The sequence below is a fragment of the Lontra canadensis genome, unplaced genomic scaffold (genome assembly GCF_010015895.1).
Source record: "Lontra canadensis isolate GAN:19392208 unplaced genomic scaffold, GSC_riverotter_1.0 scaffold34, whole genome shotgun sequence".
NCBI lineage: Eukaryota > Metazoa > Chordata > Mammalia > Carnivora > Mustelidae > Lontra > Lontra canadensis.
In genome coordinates, this window is record NW_022631028.1 from 15,661,448 (window position 1) to 15,682,097 (window position 20,650).

Below are 20,650 nucleotides of genomic sequence, written 5' to 3' on the forward strand. Positions count from 1 at the left end.
AATTGACTTTCTCTGCTTGACTTATTTCACTCACAATAATCTCGTCCAGTCCCATCTATGTTGATACAAAAGTTGGGTATTCATCCTTTCTGATGGCTGAGTAATATTCCATTGTATATATGGACCATATCTTCTTTATCCATTCATCTGTTGAAGGGCATCTGGGCTCTTTCCATAGTTTGGCAATTGTGGACATTGCTGCTATGAACATTGGGGTACAGATGGCCCTTCTTCTCACTACATCTGTATCTTTAGGCTAAATACCCAGTAGTGCAATTGCAGGGTCATAGGGTAGCTCTATTTTTAATTTTTTTAGGAATCTCCACACTGTTTTCCAAAGTGGCTGCATCAGCTTGCATTCCCACCAACAGTAAAAGGGGGTTCCCCTTTCTCCACATCCTCTCCAACACTTGATGTTTCCTGTCCTGTTAATTTTGGCCATTCTAACTGGTGTAAGGTGGTATCTCAATGTGGTTTGGTTTTGTTTTGTTTTGTTTTGTTTTGTTTTTTAAAGACTTTATTTATTTGACAGAGAGAGATCACAAGTAGGCAGAAAGGCAGGCAGAGAGAGAGGAGGAAGCAGGCTCCCTGCTGAGCAGAGAGCCCGATGCAGGGCTCGATCCCAGGACCCCAGGATCATGACCTGGGCCAAAGGCAGAGGCTTTAACCCACTGAGCCACCCAGGTACCCCTCAATGTGGTTTTCATTTGAATTTCCCTGATGGCTAACGATGACAAACATTTTTTCATGTGTCCGTGACAAAGGGCTGGTCTGCAAGATCTATAAAAACTCCTCAAACTCAACACCCAAAAAACAGATACTCATGTCAAAAAATGGGCAGAAGACATGAACAGACACATCTCCAAAGAAGACATACAAATGGCTAACAGACACATGAATAACATTTTTAACAATGAAACAATTGAGGCCAGAATGATTAAATGACCTCTCCAAGATCAAAGTAAAATAGTTAATAAATTACAAATTACTGCATACAAGATTCCATGCATAATTGCTAGATCTTACTTAATCTTCTCGTAATAGGGCTGTTTGGGTAAGGGGAAGTAAGTTTTTTACAAAGGTAACTACCTTCTAAAAATGACAGTCATTTTTAACTAACAGAGATAGGAACATTAACTTAAGGTAGACCTTTTATTCTGCCAGGAATCACCGGGGAGGCTCCTTGTAGCCTACAGACATAATTTTAAATGTAAATACCACAGTCCTAAAAAAGTTAAACAGAGCGTTTCTATATGACCTAGCAATTTCATTTATAGATATATACATAAAAGAAATGAAAACAGTGACTCAAAAAGATGCTTGTATGTATATGTTCATAGCATCACCAGACAAAATAGCCAAATAGTAGAAACAACTCAAAGGTTTACCAAAAGATAACTGAATAAATTGTGGTATATCCATACAATAGAGAATTATTTTGCCACAAAAAATTAAGTACTGATACATGCTAAAATATGGATGAACCTCAAAAATACTATGCTAAGTAAAATAAGCAAGACACAAAAGGTCATATACTATATGATTTCATGAATATGAAATATTCAGAACAGGCAAATTCATGTAAACAGAAAGCAAGCTGGTGGTTGCTAGGGGCCTGAGGCAATACATGTGGGGAATAGAAAGTGCTTAATGAACACACAGTTTTATTTGGGGGTGATGAAAGTGTTTTAGCCCTAGATAGAGGTAGTGGTTCTACAAAACTGTGAATGTATTAAATGCCATCCAATTTTATAAATTTTAAATGGTTTTATGTTATATGAATTTCACTTTATCAAGACAAAATAGTACAGGCCTACTGAGATGAGGAGAATGTAAACCTAGACAGGAGAATAAAAGAAAACTGCCATTAGGAATCTGAAGTCCTTTTTTTTTTTTTTTTTAAGATTGTATTTATTTATTTGTCAGAGAGAGAGAGAGAGAGAGTGCACGGGCACAAGCAGGGGGAGTTGTAGGCAGAAGGAGAATCAGGCTCCTCTCTGAGCAAGGAGCCTGATATGGGATTCAATCCCAGGACCCTGGGATCATGACCTGAGCCAAAGTCAGACACTTAACCGAATGAGCCACCCAGAAGTCCTTATAAAGAAAGACCTCAACCCAAACTTCAACTCTGAAGTTTAATATTACTGCTGAAAGTGACTAATGTGGCTCTAATTGTGGTTAGTTAGCAGGAAAGAACCCCAAGGGCTAAGGAAAAACTGTCTTTAAAAGGAGAGGGTCTCAGGGCCATTGCCCCAGCTCAACAGGACCTCAGTTGCTATTGGTGGAGACTGGGCTTCCTTGTGGCTAATGCCCATCGTCCTTGCATCCACCACCTGGGCACCAGGGGAAAAGTAGATGTGTGCCCACTCAATCACAGATTTACTCATTCTGTATCTACACAGTGAACAGCTCACCAGTACCAGATATCATTCTATAATTTGGGTATGACAGAGAGATGATCCTTATTTTCATGGAACTTAAATAATACAGAATAAGATACATGAAAGACAATAATAGAAAAAGTAAATTCAGACAAGATTACAACTAGAAGAAAAGACAGCAAAGTAACACAGAGGTAAGTAGATTGGAGGAGAGGTGCAGCAGAAGATAAGGTGGGCAAGGAAGCATTTTTGAAGAGGTGATGTTTTAGATGAGGGAGACCTAGATCTTCAGAGGGAAGGTTGGGTGGGGAAGTCATACCACAGCACAGCAAAAATTAGCTTCACCAATACGAATACTTAAGGTCACAAACTAACTCCTTACAAAGCTAACTTCTATATTCTGCATACAGTGGACATTTAACAAATATTGTTAAAGATCACAATGAGAGGGAAAGGCTAAATGGCAAACAAAAGGCTTATGTGGGGGAGGGGAGGTTGTTTACAATATTGTCTATAGGAAGCAAATCCTTTTCTACCACTCAGATATAATTTCTGACAAGACTCAGAATCAAAAAAATGTATTATACTTGTTTTATTGATGAAATAGTTGGAAGAAAAAACTCAGCCATTTTTAAACTTTTCTTTTAATGTTATGTTAGTCACCATACAGTACATCATTAGTTTTTGATGCTGTATTACATGATTCATTGTTTGCATATAACACCCAGTGCTCTGTAGTAAGCAGAAGCACAATAGGGAGAGAAGAACCCTGTGCTGGGAATTACGAGACCTCTGTTCTGCCCCTAAATTTATCTTAACATTCTGTGTAAACATAGGAGAGTCACTTCAGCTATTTGCACTTCAATGTCCTCTATACAAGGGGAGATTTGGACTATATAATCTCTGAGGTTATATAGGGGAAGAAGAGAGTAGGAATCAGAAGCAAAGGTACAGCACAGACATTATTCAGATATAGGGACTCATCCAAGTGGGTGATTTCTCTTAGGCATTTATTCCTTTCTCCATCTTTATACCTACCCTGGTGTAAAAGGAGATTCGGCTCCTTTTCTGACATCTTTCCCTCCCTCCCTTTACTTACCAGAATATTTGTGACTCCTATGTGATAAATAAAATAGGATTTGAATAAACCAATAGCCAGAGGAAAAAACTACATCAATTTCTTTTTTCTTTCTCTCTGAAAAATAAAAATTCCACTTATGAGCAAATTAGCTTTACACATCACCTCCCTGCATTTGAGAAGATAGAATAAATGGATTTTTCTTTAAAATGACATTAAGACAATCCAATTCTTCTCTTAAAAAATGATACAAGCATGCATTTGCCCATTCAATTTGATATTAGAAGGAAGAATTTTCCTATATATTGGGGAGTTGGAGAAGATAATGAGTTTAGTTTGGTACAAATAATGTTTGAAACAGTGTTGTTCTCCTTCCTATAAATACAGACTATAAATCTTATTAATCAGACTTCATTTCCTCCCTTTGTGAATGTAAGATTTTAATTGTTCTAATCCCTTCCCTGTTGATTTCTTGCTACAATTTTACACAGCAGCAGGTCATCTCTTCCCTTTTCCAGAAATACATTAGCACAGTGCTGTAGTCCTAAATAATATATTTTTAATTGAGTGAGGGGAAAAAAAGAGGAAATTAACTCTGAAGTTCAGGGACCTAAAAATAGTCTTCCCAGAAAGCATACACATTTACTCATTGAAAGCTAATGTTAATTAGTTTTGCCTTCAGAACTTCACAACAAGAAACAAAATCTCAAGATTTCATTTTTAAGAATCCTTATCTACAATTAATCAATGTATTGACTTAAGAACACAATGTATCTATACCTAAAATCAAAAAAACTGGAAGGAAAAATTTTTACTGCTTTTTTACTGGAAGTCAATATCTAATATACACTTATATTAACTTTAAAGGACAATTTTCTATAATATGGTACATGTGAAAAAAATGCATTGACTGAGATTCAAAAAAACTTTAGAGTCCCTATTCAGTTGATAACTGCATGATTCTGAATACATTATTTAGTTCTTTTGGGTCTCATTTTTCTCATTTGTAAATAGTTGTAAGATAGTTAAGGATCCTCTCAATAAAACCATTTTATGATTCTATAACTCTTTAAATATTTGTAATAAAAAAATATACTTTGGGGGTGCCTGCGTGGCTCAGTGGGTTAAGCTTCTGCCTTCAGCTCAGGTCATGATCTCAGGGTCCTGGGATCGAGCCCCACGTCAGGCTCTCTACTCGGCGGGGAGCCTGCTTCCTCTTCTCTCTCTCTGCCTGTCTCTCTGCCTACTCATGACCTTTCTGTCAAATAAATAAATAAAATCTTAAAAAAAAAAAATATATATATATATATATATATACTTTGCATATATTTCATTAAAAATGTGGAGATAGTATAAAGCTGTGCTGTACAACATATTAGCCACACTAGCCACATATGGCTACTTTAATTTTAAATAATTAAAAATAAAATAAAACAAATTCAGTGCCTCAGGTAAGCTAGCCACATTTCAATTGCTCAAAAACCTGTATGTGGCCAGTGGTTATTATAATGGACAGCAAAGGTTAAAGAATATTATCATCATCATCACAGAAAGTCCTATTGAACAGTGCTAATATGAAGAGACAGAAAAAGCACTAGGTTGTATGATCTTTATGGAGCCCTAGAAAAAATGTTTCCTTAGTCGTAGTAAACTTGTGTTTGTTAAGACCTTTGGTTGCAAGAAGCAGAAGCTCACTTGAACTAACTCTAGCAACAGAAGTTTAAGAATAAATGGATACGCCCACCCAAACAGAGGTATGAATACAGCCACTTCCATTAGTCATGAATACAGCCACTTTCTTTAGTCAAAGAAGCCAAAAGTATTTGTGGCTGATAAAACTGATAATATAAGGAAAGTAGGAAACAACAAAAAAGTTAAATTGAAAAGTGAGTTTGAACGCATAATCATAAAAGTGCTTTTTTCAGACCATAGCGACTCAATGAAAGTAGCAGCACTTTTATCCCCTTCAGTTTCATGTGTACTCAGACTTCGGTCTCTAGTATTCTTCCCTGCTATGTCACCAACACTTAACATGGATTCCATGTCTTATGGAAGAGCAAACTTACAATGGGTTTGGAAATCCACTGTTTCTGAAAAGGATTGCTTTCAAGAATTCTAGAGGACAAAAGACCCAGTTTAGAGCTGAATGTATAAAAGGCCATGAGCCCATAAGGATACTCCAGAAGAGAAAAATTAATGTAAAGAGTACCAAAATGTAGTGATATAAATCTAGAGTGAATACAATAGAGAGTTGAACCTTCACTGATTTTAACAAGTCAGAAAGAAATAATACATAATAGATATTTATTCTTCTGGTAAGCATGTCTGTCTACAAACCATACATGTATACCAGCTTCTCTCTATGTCAGAAGGAAAAGAGTGAACTAACATATGTGAGACAAAGAGCATTAGAAAAAGTAAGACCCATGCACAAATAGGAAGAACAAATCCACACAGTTCACTATGATGACCAAGTAGAATGAAAGTCCTGAAGCTGATTATCTCTGACAACAGTATATGTTCCAAGATGATCAATTAGCCCATTGTTCTAAAGAAGCAAGAAAATGACACATAATCACATCTTTACCTCCAAGGGAATGAAACTCATAATTACAGCAAGTATACTAATTATAATAAATTATAATAAGAAACATATTTTATATCAAACAATTAAGACAACCTGGTAGTTACAAACTTGATGCTATATGAAATAAAGAACAGATCACTTGTCAAGAAAGGAATCAAAGTTTTACTTCTTCCTTGCTGATTTGGATGCTTTTTATTTCTTTTTGTTGTCTGATGGCTGTAGCTAGGATTTCTAGTACTATGTTAAAATAACAGTGGTAAGAGTGGACATCCCTGTCTTGTTCCTGACCATAGAGGAAAAGCTCTTAGTTGTTCCTCATTGCAGATGATACTTGTGTATTTTTCATATATGTCCTTTATTATGTTGAGGCATGTTCCCTCTAAAACTACTTTGTTGAGGGTTTTTATCATGAATAGGTGTTGTACATTGTCAAATGCTTTTTCTGTATCTACTGAAATGATCATATGATTCTTATCCCTTCTTTTATTAACGTGGTCTATCAGGTTGACGATTTGTGAATATTGAACTACCCTTGTAACCCAGGAATAAATCCCACTTGGTTGGGGTGAGTGATTTTAATGTATTATTAGATTCAGTTTGCTAGTATTTTATTGAGAATTTTTGCATCTATGTTCATCAGGGATATTGGCCAGTTGTTCTTTTAATGGAGTCTTTATCTGGTTTTGGTATGATTCAAAAAATGAATTTGGAAGTTCTCCTTTCTTTTCTATTTTTTGGAATAGTTTGAGAAGAGTAGGTATTAACATGTCTTTAAATGTTTGGTAGACTTTGCTTGCCTGTGGCATCATCTGGCCCTGGACTTTCATTTGTTGAGAGTTTTTTGGTTAGTGATTCAATTTCTTTGCTGGTTATCAGTCTGTTCAAATTTCCTGCTTCCTCCTGCTTTTGGTAGTTTATATGCTTCTAGGAATTTATCAATTTCTTCCAGATTGTCCAATTTGTTGGCATATAATTTTTTTTAAGATTTTTATTTATTTATTTGACAGAGAGAGATCGCAAGTAGGCAGAGAGGCAGGCAGAGAGAGAGGAAGGGCGGGGGGAAGCAGGCTCCCTGCTGAGCAGAGAGCCCGATGCGGGACTCAATCCCAGGACCCTGAGATCATGACCTGAGCTGAAGGCAGCGGCTTAACCCACTGAGCCACCCAGGCGCCCGGCATATAATTTTTCATAATATTCTCTTATAATTGTTTGTATTTCTGTAGTGGTATCTTGTATTTTTTTTTGTATGGTACAAATGTTTGTATTTCTGTGTGGTACATCTTCAACAAGGAAGATATAAAACTTACACTATTTGCAGATGACATGATAGTCTATACAGAAAACCCACAGGACTCCACCAAAAAACTGAATAACAGATACAAGAATTCAGTGGAGTTACAGGATACAAAATCAACCTAGATAAATCTGTTGCATTTCTATACACCAATAATGAAGCAACAGAAAGAGAAATTAAGAATCAATAGCATTTACAATTGCACCAAAAACAGTAAGATATCCAGGGATAAACCTAACTAAAGAGGTTAAAGATCCATACCCTGAAAATTATAAAACTGATGAAAGAAAAAGAAACTGAAGATGACACAAAGAAATGGAAAGATATTCCATGTTCATGGATTGTAAGAACAATTATTGTTAAAATGTCAATACTACCCAAAGCAATCTACACATTTAATGCAATCCCTATCAAGATACCAACAGCATTTTTCACAGAGCTAGAACAAACAATTCTAAAATTTGTTTGAAACCACAAAAGGCCCTAAATAGCCAGAGCAACCTTGAAAAAGAAAAGCAAAGGCATAGCAATTCCAAACTTCAAGTTATATTACAAAGCTACAGTGATCAAAACAGTGTGGCACTGGCAAAAAAATAGACACACTGATCAATAGAACAGAATAGAAAACCCATAAATAAACCCACAACTATATGGTCAATTAATCTTCAACAAAGCAGGAAAGAATTTCCAATAGGGGAAAAAGTAGCCTCAACAAATGGTATTGGGAAAACTGGAAAGCAACATGCAGAAGAATGAAAACTGGATCACTTTCTAACACCAAACGCAAAAATAAATTCAAAATGGATGAAAGACCCAAATGTGAGACCTGAAACCATAAAAATCCTAGAACAGAGTACAAACAGTAATTTCTGATGTGCCAAGCACATCAGCTGTGGCAACATTTTTCTAAATATATCTCCTGAGGCAAGGAAAACAAAAGCAGAAATAAACTATTGGGACTTCATCAAAATAAAAAGCTTCTGTACAGCAAAGAAAACAATCAACAAACTAAAAGGCAACTTATGGAATGGAAGAAGATATCTGCAAATGATGTCTCTGATAAAGGAGTAGTATCCAAAATATATGAAGATTTTTTATAAAACTCATGAATAATCCAATTTAAAAATGGCAGAACATATGAATAAATATTTTTCCAAAGAAGATGTACAGATGGCCAATAGACACACAAAAAGAAGGTCAACATCACTTATCATCGGGAAAATACAAATCGAAACCACAAGAAGATATCACCTCACACCTGTCAGAATGGCTAAAATTAACAACACAGGAAACAAAAAGTGTTGGCGAGGATGCAGAGAAAGGAGAACCCTCTTGCACCATTGCAAACCAATGCAGCCACTGTGGAAAAAGTACAGAGGTTCCTCAAAAAGTTAAAAATAGAACTACTCTTTAATCCAGCAAATGCACTAGGTTTTTACCTGAAGAATACAAAAATACTAATGCAAAGGGATAAATGTGCCCTGATGTTTATAGCAGCATTAGTTAGCTACATTAGTGAAATTATGGAAACGGCCCAAGCGTTCATCAGCTGATGAATGGATAAAGTGTGTATGTATACATACCTACAGTGGAATATTACTCAGTCATATAAAATGAAATGTTGCCATTTGCAATGACATGGATATAGCTAGAGAGTACTATGCTAAGTGAAATAAGTTAGCAGAGAGGAAAAATACCATATGATTTCACTCATCTCTGGAATTTAAGAAAACAAATAAGAAGGGAGGGGCAGAAGAGAGCGAGACATAATCCAGGAAAAAGATTCTTAACTATAGAGAACAAACTGATGGTTACCAGAGGTGAGATGTTTGTGGGGATAGGTTGAATAGGTGATGGGGGTTAAAAGTACACTTGTTGCAATGAGTACCAGGTGTTGTACAGAAGCACTGAAGCACTATATTGTACACCAGAACTAATATTTCATTGTATGCTGACTAACTGAAATATAAATTTTAAAAAAGAATTAAAAAATGAATCAAGTCTCAAAAAAAATCAAAATCTGTAGGAAAAAGATAAGATTCAGTTCATTAAAACACAAACCTGTACCCCACCTAATTTTTTTTTAATGTTTGTACTGGTAAGATTACAAAAAACAACTTGAAGAAAATATAAAAAATTATCTGAGCATCTGAAATCCTAAGAAATCGTAATTGTTGAAAACAGTAAAAAAGAGATGAAGCCAAAAAATAAAAACAAAATTAAGTAGAAGGTATTAGTATTTTTTGTAACTCCCTCTGGTAAAGGGGCATCAAGAAGATCTGTAATCATTTTATTATATATGTTTCCATCTGCCATTTCAGGATGGAAACAACCATAGTAAATTTATAACTGCAGTTTAAGTTGATTGAAGGGCTTCAATCAAAATCTGTAATCAATACCTAAATTCACTCAACAAAAATAGTTTCCTGTATAAGTAAGAGAATAATAACTGCATTAAATAAAGATAAAGAATAATGACAGTTCCTTCCCATGCTCAAAAACTCCTTGACATTTTAAACAGTATGTATTCTATCTCATCTAATCTCTACCCATGTGTATCTGTTTCATTCCTTCAAATTGGTTTTCTATGCCCTTCAAAAAATAAAGCAGAGAGAAGATGCCGCCTCAGAACTCCCATGTTCCTATGCTATAGTTCTAGATACATAAAGAAACTCGTTCTCTTACTAATCAGTGTCTGGGGGAAAGGATTCTAATAATGGTTGGGCCAGATTCTTTTCCCAGTTCTAACTTGCTTTTCCCAGGAGGTATAATTACACTGTAGGAAGATAGCTTCCAGGAAGCCATGTCCACTGATATAAGAGAAGGCTAAGGACATCACTGTAAGATGGAAAGATAACCCCAAACATAACTACTTTATCCCAATAAGTCTAAACCGGTAGCACATCACTCTCTGACTTGGTGCCTTTTCTTTGGACCCTCATACCTTTCCTTGTTGACACTATCATAATTAGAAACTGTTTTTGAGAACTGTCAAACCCTCTTGAGCCATGTTTTACCTCAAAATCTTTTAACTGAGGATTTCTGGTATCTGACTTCTTAAATTCTGGGGTTCATATCTGACTCTAACCAAACTTCTCACCACTATTGCAAATTCTAAGAAGTGCCAATAAATTTCCAAGGGCCCTTGGAAATTTATGTGCCTATGTGCCTAAAACGGCAACTTAGTTTAAATGAGAACCAAAAAAGTAACTTAGTTTAAATGAGAAAAAAAAAAAGCAGCAAATGTCTCAATAATTGAACCTCCAAAAGCTAGATCATGAAGACAGAAATCCTAAATGCTTTTGTCTAACCAATTCACATAATTAAATTAATGGTTTAATAAAATCTAGCAGCAGAAAACAATGGTTAAATATAAATAAAAAGCATAAATGACAAATTCTGACTTCATTGATGCCATTTTTACCATTTCCACAAAAATAATAGCACATATAAACCATTACGGAGTTCCACTTACATGCTTTCAGACTACATGACAGTTTTATATTCAAACTTATTTCCTCTGCAAATTTCTTAAACTAATTAAACTTCCTAAAGGTAACTGAGGTAAAAGAGAGCAGAAAACTATTTTTTCCTTATTGTTTATTCCTTAATTGCACATGTAATGAGGCAAAACCAAAACAGTGCACCTTGAAATGTGTTTTTTAATGAGGCCTTTCCATGGCTATAGTACTAAAGCTTTTGTTGTTATTACTGGGTATTGCTTTGTGGCTAATACTTTACAACCACATAAATTTCCATGATCAAAATAGACCTGATGTTCATTAGTAGTATCTTTTACAAATTAAACTTGAGTTAGGATAGCCAGGCTTCTAGATAATATATTAGAAAATGTTCATTTTCGGGGAGCCTTAATAGCTCACTCAGTTAAGTGTCCAAATCTTGGGTTCAGCTCAGGTCAGGATCTTAGGGTTGTGAGATGGAGCCCCGTGTCAGGCTCTACACTAGGTGTGGAGTCTGCTTAAGGTTTTTCTTTCTCTCTCTCCCTGTTCCTCTGCCCCTCCCTCACCTAAAAAAAAGAAAATGTTAGTTTTATATAGTAATCACCTTACTAAATTATATAAGTTAACAGGCACTTGAAAAATTTTAGTCTCAAAGCAAGCTACTTATTTAATACAATACATATTTTGTATTTTCAGTAAGGAATGTGGTAACAATTTGTATTATGAAGATAAAAATTTTCATTTAATTCTTTTTTGAAGGCCTTTGTTAGCATTACAGCGACATAGCACTCATTCAAATGTCATCTAATAGGCCGACAGTTAGAGATGGTGTGTGAAAAAAAGACAGAAAGGGTCAATTACAGTATAGTGCTAAGACTGACTTTATATGGGCCGGAGAGTTCCAACAGTTACATTGTTAGGAATTCTATAAGCTACTTGTTACATAACAACCACTAGTAAAAGTTAAAGTATGTAAATATTCAACAAAGGAAGAATAGAAGGGAACTTCCTCAACCTAAAATGGGCATCTGTAAAAATTATGCAACAATATCATACCTAATGACGAAAGACTGAAGCTTTCCTCCTAAAATCAGGAACAACACAAGGATGTTTACTCTAGACAGTTTTATTTTATAGTACAATTGCTCTGGTTCTAATCCGAAGGTATAATTACACTGTAGGAAGATGGCTGCCTAGGTGGTTCTAACCAGGGCAATTAGACAAGAAAAAGAAATAGAAGGACACAAACTGGAAAGGAAGAAAAATTATCTCCATTTGCAGATGACAATATATGGTATGGGAAAAATCCTAAGGAATTTTTGCACACACACACACACACACACTATTTAGAACTAATAAACAAGTTCTGCAAGATTACAGCATACAATTTATATATAAAATTCAACTGTATTTTGATATACTAAGCAATGAACAATCCTAAAATTAAGAAAAATTTCCATTTACAACACCATCAAAAAGAATAAAATACTTAATATTTTTTCTTTTTAAAGAAAGGCAGACTGCCATTTAGAGTTTATCTTTGTGTATGGTATAAGAGAATGGTTGACTTCCATTCTTCTGTATATAGCTGTCCAATTTTCTGAGCATCATTGACCTACGAAAGACCTCAATTTAAGACAGGAATCCATCAAAATCCTAGAGGAGAACATAGGCAGCATTCTCTTCAACACTGGCCACACAACTTCTTTCAAGACACTTCTCCAAAGCCAAAGGAAACAGAAGAGGAAATGAACTTTTGGGACTTCATCAAGATAAAAAGCTCCTACACAGCAAAGGAAACAGTCAACAAAACAAAGATCCAACTCACAGAATGGGAGAATATATTTGAAAATGACACTACAGATAAAGGGCTGGTATCCAAGATCCATAAAGAACTTCTCAAACTCAACAGCCAAAACACAAATAATCAAGTCAAAAAATGGGCAGAAGACATGAACAGACACTAGAAGACATCCAATTGGCCAACAGAGAGGTGAAAAAGTGTTCAACATCATTTGGCATCAGGGAAAGACAAATGAAAACCACAGTGAGACACCACCTCACACCAGTCAGAATGGTTAAAATTAACCAATCAGGAAATGACAGATGTTGGTGAGGATGCAGAGAAAGAGGAACCCTCCTACACTGTTGGTGGGAATGCAAGCTGTTACAACCACTCTGGCAAACAGTATGGAGTTTCCTCAAAATGTTGAAAATAGGGGCACCTGGGTGGCTCAGTGGGTTAAAGCCTCTGCCTTCAGCTCGGGTCATGATCTCAGGGTCCTGGGATTGAGCCCCATGTTGGGCTCTCTGCTCGGTGGGGAGCCTGCATCCCCCCCTCTCTCTCTCTGCCTGTTTCTCTGCCTACTTGTGATCTCTCTCTCTCTCTCTCTGTCAAATAAATAAATAAAATCTTAAAAAAAAAAAAGTTGAAAATACCCTACGACCCAGCAATCCCACTACTGGGTATTTACCCTAAAGATACAAATGTAGAGATCCAAAGGGGCACGTGCACCCGAATGTTCATAGCAACAATGTCCACAATAGCCAAACTATGGAAAGAACCTAGATGTCCACCAGGAGATGGATAGATAAAGAAGATGTGGTATATATATACAATGGAATACTATGTAGCCATCAAAAAAACCAAAATCTTGCCACTTGCAATGACGTGGATGAAATTAGAGTGTATTACGCTGAGCCAAATAAGTCAGTCAGAGAAAGACAATTATCATATGATCTCTCTGATATGAGGAATTTGGGAGGCAGGGCAGGGGGGGTGTGGGAGGGAAGGGAGGGAAAAAATGAAACAAGATGGGACCAGGGAGGGAGACAAACCATAAAATACTCTTAATCTCAGGAAACAAACTGAGGGCTGCTGGGGGGTTGGGGGGGGAGTGATAGTGTGTCTAGATTATGGATATTGGGGAGGGTATGTGCTATTGTGAGTGCTGCGAATTGTGTAAGACTGATGAGTCACAGACCTGTACCCCTGAAACAAATAATACATTATATATTATAAAAAATAAAAATTAAATTAAAAATTAAAATTAAAAAAAACACACACTGAGATACCACCTTACACCAGTTAGAATGACAAAAACTGACAAGGCAATAAACAACAAATGTTGGAAGGGTTGTGGAGGAAGGGGAACCCTCTTACACTGTTGGTAGGAGTGCAGTGCAAGTTAGTACAGCCACTTTGGAAAACAGTTTGGAAGTTTCTCAAAAAGTTAGAAATAAATCTACCCAATGACCCAGCAATTGCACTAGTGGGTATTTACCCCAAAGATACAGATGTTGTGAAAAGAAGGGCCAAATGTACCCCAATGTGCATAGCAGCAATGTCCACAATAGCAAAACTATGGAAAGAGCCGAGGTGCCCTTCAACCAATGAACAGATAAAGAAGATGTGGTCCATATACACAATGGAATATTACTCAGCCATCAGAAAAGGATGAATACCCAACTTTTGTAGCAATAAGGATGGAACTGGAGGAGATTATGTTAAGTGAAATAAGTCAAGCACAGAAAGTCAATTATCACATGGTTTCACTTATTTGTGGAACATAAGGAATAGCATGGAGGACATCAAGAGAAGGAAGGGGAAAATGAAGGGGGAGATATCAGAGGGGGAAACAAACTATGAGAGACTATGGACTCCAAGAAACAAACTGAGGGTTTTAGAGGGGAGGGGTTTGCAAGGATTGGTTAGTCCAGTGATGGGTATTAAGGAGGGCACATATTGTATGGAGTACTATGTAATATATGCAAATAATGAAATTTGGAACACTACACCAAAAATTAATGATGTACTGTATGGTGACTAACATAACATAATAAAAAATTTTTTTAAAAAGGTGGACTTCCACATGCAGTGCCTCATTTGAATGTGTTTAGAGTCTTGGAAGTTTAACTACCCTACGTTCTCCTACAAATGGACCTTGAGAGCTTGTTTGCAGGTTCTAGAAGGGGTGTGCAGCTACTCATATAACCTGACTGAAGAATGGTCCTCCTCTATAAGGGAAGGTCTTCCTCTTCAACAGAGCAAGCATGCAGCTTCAGGAGAGACATAGACGGAGCAAATAGAGAGGATGGGGACGCACTCCTAGCCAGCTAGAACAGCCAAATCAACACTGGCGATCATCAGGGTAACAGAAGTTGCAGCCAGATTGCCCTCACATCCAAAAAATAATAAAAATACTTATGAATACATATAACAAAAGAAGTGTAAGCACAAAGAGATCCACCCAAACATGGCAGAGAGAATTAAAGACCTAAGTGAATGTAAAGATATTCTGTGCTCATGATTTGAGAGACTTAATATTGTTAAGATGACAATACTACCCAAATTGGTCTATAGTTTCAACATAATCCCTAATCAAAATGTATACAGTAAAAATCAACTTTATCCATAAAGAGGTCCTCTGGTCTGGTTTTTGCCCCCAGCTAGTGGAAGATGATCTCTAGGTCCTTGAAATGCCCTGCCTGATAGAAGTGTATCTGTTTCCTGTGGCTTTAACCATTGGAGAGTCTAACATTATGATTTAGGATAGGAGATTTGGGATACACCATTTAGTTCCAACCTCCAGAAGAAATAAAGACTAAAGGTATAGCCTAAATCTCCAGGAAGAGTGAAGACAAAAGTTTAGCCATCTGGGCAGTAGGTGATAAGAGCCCCAGCAAAATCTCTGGACACCAAAGGCTCAGGTGAACTTCCCAGGTTGGGATTTATGAGGTTTCACATACCATAGCTGGCAGGAGATAATTCTATCCAGAACTCCACGAGGAAAAGATAACCAGAAGCCTCACGTTTGGACCCCTCCCAGACTTCACCTTACGCATCTCTTCCTTTAATTGTTTCTAATTTGCATTGTCCTACAATGTAAGTGTAATCAATAAGTATAGCACTTTCATGTATTTTGTGAGTTGTTCTAGGGAATTATCAAACCCAAGCATGATTGTAGGAACCCAGCTGATTTAATGTTCTTGAGGTTATTTACATGTATTTTATATGTATACTGGAATTATTATATTTTGGTGTGGTAATGAACAAGTACCCCCATGTTCAGTGATTCACACTGGTGAATTGAAGTTAACCATAGTGAGAGTATTTATACCATGGAAATCAGCAAATGCTAAAAATCTGGGCTTAATTTATTGTTTTCTTGATAGTAAAACTATAATAATACAGATTGAACATAAAAGTTTATTGTGTCTATGGCCATTACATTGTGAATTGCACAAGAAGTTTAGGAAATACCCTGCCAGTATTTGAAAATTACCCAATTAAGCAAAGAAATCACTGACATCATTGACAAAAGAGTAAATTTCCAGCCCGTGTCCTCACTGTCTGATTTTCACATCAGTCATCATTGTAAAAGAAAATATCAATCAACATTCATATCACAACTACACTCGTTCATCAAATGCAACCACATCTTGGCTCTGGATACAAGAATTTGGAAGAAAATCAATGTCAGCATTCTGCAAGAATCAATTGTATGGAATTTATAATAAAGAGTATTGTATATTTTATTATCAAATATAAATTGGGTGCTATATATCTTTATGCCAATAAAATGTATAATAAACTTGTGTACATATGTATATGCACTTTTTCTGGAGATCCAGTTGTTCATCATTTACCAGCACACAACTGGTTTCAGGGTTATCTTCCTCAAGGAAACAGGTCTACCATTTGATAAACCCTGTACAGTTAGCCTAATTGTACAACTGGCTTTAATAATTTCTAGACATAGAAGTTATGTTGACAAGTAAAAGCTTCCCTCTTTAAGCCTCCAGGGTCTCCATCTTTTCCTAAAAAAGTGTATGGACCAGTTCAGCAGTGACTCCAGCGTACCACATATAACAGACTATGGAGTTTATCTGGGCTTTTTGAGGATGTGCACATGGCATTTGTACTTCAGTGACAAGAACTGTTCAGTATCTAAGCTGCTCAGACACTCCAAAAGACCACATAGCCATTGCCAAACCCAAGATAAGTGAGTCATAAAAACCTCCTAAAGCATTTCTGAAATCTCTCTTTTTTTTATTAACATATAATGTATTATTTGCCCCAAGGGTACAGGTCTGTGATTCATCAGTTTTACACAAGTCACAGCACTCACCATAGCACATACCCTCCCCAACTCTGAAATCTCTTACTTAGCTCAGTACTTACTAGACCACTATTCCCCCAACTCAAAACTTTCGGCTCTACATCCTAATTCTAATATTGATCTTGGGCCTTGAACAGGAATTTATCCTAATTTCCATGGCAGTTGACTCAATTCTCCACAGGATATCTGGGCATGGCTTTCCCCTTCGAGAATTAACACCTCACTGCTTCTCCAAAATTCTAGACTCTGACTTGAATGTAGCAAAATGGAGCTCCTATTTTCACATCAGATGTATTTGCAAGCCTTCCCTGGGGTTTCTCTCTTTTCTCCCAGCCACAATTTCTTTGATCATTTTTAAAAGGATTCAGAAAACTGCCTCTTACTCTGTTCTTATGTAACTCCCTGCTATCCCAACCTAGAATGCTATCATTTGTCTATTTTGGTTTTCAAAGCAAAGTTAAGCATTTTGTTAAGTATGAAAAATCAGTGCACTCTGAAATCATCTGTTCTTTGCTTTCTCTCCTAGTTAAATAAAGAGGAAACATACTTCCTTTTCCTGCAGTTTATAAACTATTTCTTATTTCCTATACTCCTATGTAACTTTTATCCCACTCCTTGACTATACCTAACTCTTGCACTTCTTTGAAAAATGTGACACTACTTTATGTAGTACATTTCTCCCAAGGATTTCAAATTATATTTTCATTAATGTAATATTTACTTTTACTGTCCCTTCAGCAGAGAACAGTATGGCTTGCTCCCATAGGAGATGGATACCCATTAAAAGAGAAAAAGCAACCATAAATGAAAAACAAATACATTTTTGTTTTGTTGAAGATTACTAAGCTTTCAAGGTACAGAGATTATTAGTAATTTTGTAAAGATTAAAGTCAAAAAACATAATGGGACTAGGAATAGGGAAGAAGAAAATATAAAATCCCTAGAAAAGAGAAGAAGCTTGCATTTCTTGTTTTTTTTTTTTCACCCGATAAGCCAACAAAGGACTGTTAATACATTCATTTGATGACCTTTAAAAGCATCCGTCTTCATGTATGGCATTCGAAGCACATAATGAGATTAGTATTTAGAGACTGTTATGAGAATAGGTCAAGTTAGTCACAAGCATATTTTCATTTTGGTTCACTGTATTTTCCGCCACAGCATTTTGCAAGCTGATGTATACTGTTTTCAAGGAAATGTAGCAGTGAGAGTACCCCCATGACCTTTTATCTCATTCCCCCCAACCCCATCTGGGGGTAACCATCAATAAGTGTGGTCCATATTAAAGTTAGGCATGTGAGTAAACAGAAGGTCTTTTGGAATGGCTGAGAGAGAGGAAACTGAAATCCCCCACAATTTCCAGTGTTCAGAAGATCTTTAAGATAGTCTCCCAATACATGAAGGTCAGGGTATGCCTCAAAATCAACCTATTTCTCCAGGGCATTTAAATGCCACTTCAGTCAGAAAGCTGACACTAATGATGGCTGCTGAAGTGATCTCTCCTTCCTTTGAACACATCTATAGCACTTATCTGGCATTTTAATCATAGGCCTTGAAGGCCTAAACTGTTTGGATGAGGGGAAAGGTCCCAAGCCAAGTGATTCTACTCAGTCACCCAGGACTAGTCCACAGGAAACCTTTGGAACTGTGCTGCCCCAGCACAAAATAATGGTTTGGGACCTCTCCCATTCATCCAAACAGTTGGGATATCTGGGTGAACTCCTAGATATTTGTAACTGTGTCATGAATTACTTTGATAAGCATTAAAGAACAAAAATCTCTCCAGAGTGTTCTAATATACAGGCAGATTTGGAAACTATTTGATGGATGGGGTTGTTTCCCCCAATCCTGGGATACTGCTAACTCCTCCCCAAACTTTCCCAGGGAAGAGTTGGTCTGTTTTTATTTTGTTTTTATTTTAATGAGAAACATGTTTGTACGGTTGCAGAATATTCAGAATTGTCCCTTAGGTTTCCCAATTCACTGAGCTGAATCCATGTACCTCTGGCAGTTCTACATGTGTCCTACAACTCTTCTGAGAAGGGGAAGTGGAGAAGGGGGAGTATATGCTACACTGATGTTTACCACAAACGGCTGTACGGTCACGAGTCTTCATCTACACTGAAGTTTTACTAAAAGTAGAAATAGTGTCTTTTATCGCTGTATCCCCAGCCTAAATAAGGGATGCCATGTAATTTTTAATCCTCAATTACTTGATGAATTAATGAATAATGTAAGATATAAAATAGCAGTGATTGCTCATTGCATCTCCTGGCACACCCCACAGTACCTAACATAATAAATTTGTTGCTTGTTTAATAACTAAAAAATTCAGGTAAAGGATAATCATTATTTTATGTGTTTAAAAAAAAAGAGGTGCTGTGGGAATGAGAGGACCTAATCAGATCAGAGATTTTTAATTTTTTTTTTTAATTACAGACTCCTTCAGGATCTGATGAATGCTATGAGCCCCTTCTCTTCACAGCCTCCATACCCTCCAAAGTATACACATATTTTGAGAGGTTTGTAAATTAAGCACCCCCAAAGCCATCACTGACTCCAGGTTAAGAACCACTAGAGCTCATCTCAAAGAACTTCTAGCTCTAAAAAGATAAACAATCCTGAAGAAGGGCCATGGCCACCAGTATCGAGGCTGAAGGGAAACCCAGAGACTCAACCAACAGAAATGTGAAAGCCAGTTGCTTCTAAAACAAAGACTGCCCTGACAAAGTTTGGGACTCACGACAAAGTTTGGGACTCTCTGGAGGTAAGTGTCTCTCTGCAGAGGTTATTTATGTCCCCAAGCCTAGATCAGCTGTTTGTGCAAGGCTGGTAGAGGGGAAGCATGTTTGCCTCAGGACTTCATTGCAGGCAAATTATCTCTGGAAAATACTGCTAGGGAAAGTGCTGACCAAACAACATCTATATTTACACAGTTAGATATTCATTAAAGCATAAAATGCCCACTAAATTTAGAGAGCTGCTAAGTGCCAGATTTAAGAACAGACCAGTGCAGAAAAGTTGGCTCAAATTTATTCCAAGTGTGCCAAGGATAAATTGGGTTCCCTGGCAATAACTTTCCCCAGGTGATCCTGACTATAAGAACATCACATGGACCTCACAGGAAACAAGTTTTGTTTTTTCCTAAGGGAACATAACAAGAAGGTCAGATGGTGGGATTTGATCCAGTACAGTAGGGATTATGTCTAAACAGAGAGTTCACTCTTGATATTCCAATGCACCCCAATGAGAATATTGCAGTCTGTATTACTTTGTCATAAAAATGTGACCAAATGGCATTCACAAGGCACGCTATGAAATAGAAAATAGTTATTACTGTTGGGTCTCCCAAAATTGGGTACCCCAATAATGGGTCTGTGATTAAAGGAGCGAGACTGATACAAAGCGAAGGTCAAGCAAAGCTTTATTTCGTGCCAAGCATCAGGAACCAAACTGGCCGGCTAGGGCCACACCTCTTACAGAGAGGGCAACCCCTCCCTGCTTTCCACACTAACTTTTATAGAGCAAAGGCCATGTGGTTGGGCCTGGCCACACACAGGTGGCCAATGAGATTGTAACACACACAGAAAACTCCACAGTGATGCTAGGTGACCAATTGAATTACAATTTACCCTAGTAGACATTTGATTTAGCCTATCACACCTTGGTCAGAATTGGCGCCAAAAGGCTCCCAAAGGGCGGAGGCCCATACTCCTTGGTAGCTAGG